Here is a 4996-nt window from a genome sequence, read left to right on the forward strand (position 1 = left end):
ACTCGCTATACTTGTGGATCTTGGTTGTATAGGTTGACTGCAAATTTCGGTTAAGCGGACAAGCAATGTCGATGATGTAGACTCTTCCACCTTTTTTTTTTTTCGCATCAGGATGTCAGGTCGATTGGCCCGGATGTAATGATCCATTTGGATAGTAACATCCCAATATAAGATGTAATCTTCGCTTTCTAAAACGGGCATTGGAATGTATCTATAGAAGGGCACCCATTCTTTAAGAGTCCTAGGTTTAGGGCAAGTTGTTGATGTATAATGCCCGCTACATCATTATGTCTGTGCGTATATTCTCTCTGAGTCATTACGCGACAGCCATCAATAATGTGCTCGATGGATTCGTTGGTATCTCCACATAATTGGCACCGGTCAAGTACCTCTTGATGTAACACGTGTTTGCGAAAATTCCTGGTGCTAACAACCTTGTCCTGTATTGCAATGACGAATTCTTCCGTCTCTGGATACAGAACACCCTTTCTTAGCCAAATATTAGATGTCCCACTATCCACTTCACTTTGATCTAACGTGTTGGGGTACTCGCCATGGATGGCTTTCTTCCTCCATTGTATTTCTAATTCCTCTATGGTTTCTGCCCTGAAATTCAAGGCCCCATCTGAGGACAAATTTAAGGGCGTGTATTCAAGATCCGCTTGACAGATGGTTCTGTAAAGCGCAGCATTTCGTTTGCTGTTAAAATAGTCTCGTAACTGTATAACTTGTGACTCACACAGTTTTTTGACACCTACAACGCCCCTACCCCCTAAATGTCGTGGTAGAACTACCCTTTCAATTTCTGAATTTCCGTGGTGCATTCGGTGCTTCGTTATTTCTACGCGAACAATTCTGTTTAACTTTTCAAGGTCAGTGTTAGACCATTTTATGAACCCGAAGGAGTACGTGAGGACAGGGATGGCATATGTGTTGATCGCCCTGATTTTGTTTGCGGAGTTGAGAAAACTCTTCATAATTAATCTGAGTCTCGTAGTAAAGGCAGTCATTAGGCTTTTCTTAACTATCGTATGTTGAATACCCTTAGATTCAAGAATACCCAGATATTTATATGATTCGCCTGCAGCCATTGCCTCGATGTCATTTTCGAACTCGTTTTCTAACTCTGCGGTCCCTAATTCCCCTCTGGTTAAATGCTCTGTTCTGCATTTATCTAGTCCGAACTCCATGTGGATATCATTGGAAAACTACTTTGTGACATCAATCACATGCTGCAGTTTCTGGCCTGAACTAGCTTTGAACTCCATGTAAAGAAGATGGGTCACTTGATGACCACCCTCATTATCATGAATTCTGAACCCATGAGATATGCTGTTTAGTGTTTTGCTCAATGGATTCAATGCTAAACAGAACCATAGTGCGCTGAAGGAGTCTCCTTGAAATATACCCGTCGTAAAGCGTATTGATCCAGTTATCTTTGGTTGTCCATGATCAAAATACTTGATTCTTGTACCCCAGAGCCTCATCGCATGGCTTAGAAAGTCAATAATGCGTGGACAGATTTTGTAAAGTTTTAAGACTTCAAGCAAATAGTCATGCGGAACGGAAGGAAACGCTTGCTTGTAGTCAATGTATACCATGTGTAAGTTCCTGTGATGCTTACGAGCTTGAGTCATGGCAACAGCGTCTATAGTGACTAGATCTTTACAGCCTCGTGAGTTTTTACAACATCCTTTTTGTTCTTCTCTAAGAATGTCATTCTTGTCACAATGAGAATATACCTTATCTGCAATGATAGCTGTAAGACATTTATAAATTGTTGGAAGACAGGCTATCGGTCGAAAGCCTGATGGTTTTTGAGCGTCTGGTTTTTTGGTATCATATACGTAGTACCTTGGAGCATAAAACCTGGCATCAAATCTGGGTGCTTAATGATCTTCTGAAAACACCTTGCCAATGCAAGATGCACACTCGTCAGGTACTTGTACCAGAAGTTGTGCACCATGTCTCTGTCGTTGAAAGTCTAAAATTTCATCCAATATTGCTGGTGTTACTGTCTCGATGTGCCGAGGGTGGATGATTTTAGTAACATGGTTCATCAGCTTTCTGGTTCTCTTTCCTTTTTTATATTGAGTTAATCGACCCAATTTGCACCTTACTTTGCTGACATCCATATCCAGCCTGATCTTCCATGGTGGATCTCGATCCCTTGCTGGGACAAAAACTGCTTTTGCAGGCCTAGTTTTTCGGCCCAACGTTCTAACGGTTGCTACAGCTGCACAGTATACAAGAGTTTTCACCTCTAACGCATTTTGTGCTACGTTCAAATACGTAGGTAAAACCTTACTGTTGAGATGTGCTATTAGTGTACGCAGATGATTTGTGATGTTCATTTTGGGCAGAGAATGCCTCAGTGTCGGTTCCACATATCTGAACTCTAGTAAAGCATGACCAAAATTCCTTTCCAGGTGCTGTAGTTCTTCTGAGATTTCCCTATCTACATCATCATCAGTAATATCCGAACGTGGTTCTAATGGATTCGGTGCACGATGTTCATTATCCCTAGCACCTATGCCTTCAGCATCAATCAAGTCTTCGTTACCCACTCTTCCAAGGCGAGCTCATCAATAGGAAGCTGCCGTTCCACTTCCATTTTGCTAGCAACTATTTTAACAGCTGAAAGCAGTCTGTTTACAGATATTGAGCGTTTTTGATCTGCCAAAAAATAAAGGCGCATAACATCTCAATTCATATGGTATGTCCATTTTCGGCTTTCTTTTGGTTGCTGAACCTCTGCCTCTGGTTGTATAAGGTCATCCACCTCTGGAGGATGTGGTGGTGTTGGATCATCAATAGGTTGAGGAAGAACATCAATTGCTCCTGCTTGACCGTTTGTCGCGGCTTTTTCTAACTGATGTTCATTGCCGTCGTTTTTCCACGCCAAATGAACCTGTTGTTTAGTCTCCATTGCTCGGTCTTCTATAACATGTAGATTAGTCCTGATCTCTTTCACCTTAGCGATAAGTCTTTTAGTGCGACCTTTTGTATATTAGGATACTTTGCAGCAAATTTTGTTCTTAAATTGTATCCTTTTTCCTTGTTTGTTTCAAACCTCGCACTTTCATAATAGAGACGCACCAATTCCTCTTTCATTGTGGTATCCCAATTGATGTTCTCCCACGGTATTTCTGTCGAGGTGGTTGGCTGCAAACAGCTAGTGCTAGCCAAAGCATCCTCATCAGGCACAGTTGATGTTCCACTGCTTACCGTTTGTCGCAGATGTTCTTGCTGGTCAGCTGTTTGATTAATGAGATCTGCCTGACCATCTCGCAGCTCACGATCGCTACCGTCCCGCATGCTGTGGCCCCCAGAGGTGGCTCCAGGGGCGCCCCGACGATCCTCGGGATGCGACATGCGTTTCAAAATCTTTAATATATTCACCATTTTTCATTGATGGGTTTTGGTGTTCTACTTATTCCCTCTCCTCTTCATTATCAACCTATTTGGCATGGGAAACCCTGTCAGTAGCAATGCTACCTCCAACATTGCCGTCAAAGTCATGAGAGGAGAGCTCAAGCCGTACCGCGACATCAACGCGGAACACCTTCGGTAGGGTTCAATAAAAAAACATTTCTGTGGCGAAATGTTGTCACAGGCTTATACTGCCCAATATGTCGAAGGCATTTTTGATTAGAGTTGGATTTTTATTTGATCATTTTGCACGGGGCTCTCCCGGTATATATCATCAGTTACGGACGCATTTTTATAATGCAGTCAAGTGATCTGATGAGAGCAGTCTGCCCAGACATATTGGACAAAGCCTGGTTTTTACCCCATCATTGACGCACTGGGTTGCAGTCAAGTACACGATGGGGGGACCTACAGCTTAAGGTGGGTTCCGAACCACCAGAACTTCGGTAAAGGCACATTGAAAAATTTCCAGAGGTACCGGCTCAGGGATCGAACCCCGGACCTCTGAGGTGAAGTCCAAGTGTCTAACCAACTGAGCCACCTAGGCTCTTATTATTAATTAATAATTATTATTATTTATTATTATTATTCTTACACCATTAAGCCATTTCCCTTTTGGGGTAAGCGTGACTCACTCGGTAGGGGAAAGGAGTAGTGTGTGGAAGTGATAGAGATTTTTCAGATTGATCCAGAATTCTCGTGCTATTTAAGTAAATAACACGTTCGTTTCGCAACACTGCTCCGACCCAGGTTGCTGATCAATCTCTCTAGCAATCACCCTAAGCGAAGAACCTCACGAAGACGTTGTGTAAGGTTCCCCACTTGGGTCCATTAGTAGCCAAGGTCTTTGTTTCAGGCGTCATTCACTCTACTGACACTCTTTTTATTAACTATTTGCCGCCATACTTTCCTGTCCTGGCATACTTCTCTAGCTTCTTTTATATCCATGCATTTTTTCATGCAGGCTCTCGTGTTTCTGTGACTTCTTATATCTCTTCTAACTAGGGTCTCATTCACACATTCTAACCATTCTTTGTCAATTGCGTTAATTTTACTCTTATCTTTTTCTTGATAAGTCCATGTCTCGCTACCGTATAGTACAGTCGGTACAAATATAGAATTATGTATTGCGATTTTCGCTTTATTTGATATATTTTTACTTCTGATCAGGGGACCTGCTCTACCAATAACCTTCTTACCTTCATTTATTCGTCTATCTAATTCCTTATCTATCTTCCCGCCCCTAGTAAATAAGCTACCAAGGTATACGAACTTAAACTAGTTCAATTCTCTCATTATTTAATAAAATATTGCATAATGTTTTCTCACTCTTTCCTTCGTACACCATAGTTTTTGTTTTATTTGCGTTAATTTTGAGGCCCATGCTCTTCATGCTTGCACCTAGTTAATTCAACATTATTTGTAGGTCTTCGATAGACTCTGCCATAACAACCGTATCATTTGCGAATGCTAACCCACGTACCCTTACTGTTTCGAGATCCACACCCTCTTCGTCGAAGAGAGCCATTCTTAAACACTTGTCCATAAATAATATAAATAACCA

Source organism: Belonocnema kinseyi, chromosome 1, assembly GCF_010883055.1.
Source record: "Belonocnema kinseyi isolate 2016_QV_RU_SX_M_011 chromosome 1, B_treatae_v1, whole genome shotgun sequence".
In the NCBI taxonomy this organism is placed as follows: Eukaryota; Metazoa; Arthropoda; class Insecta; order Hymenoptera; family Cynipidae; genus Belonocnema; species Belonocnema kinseyi.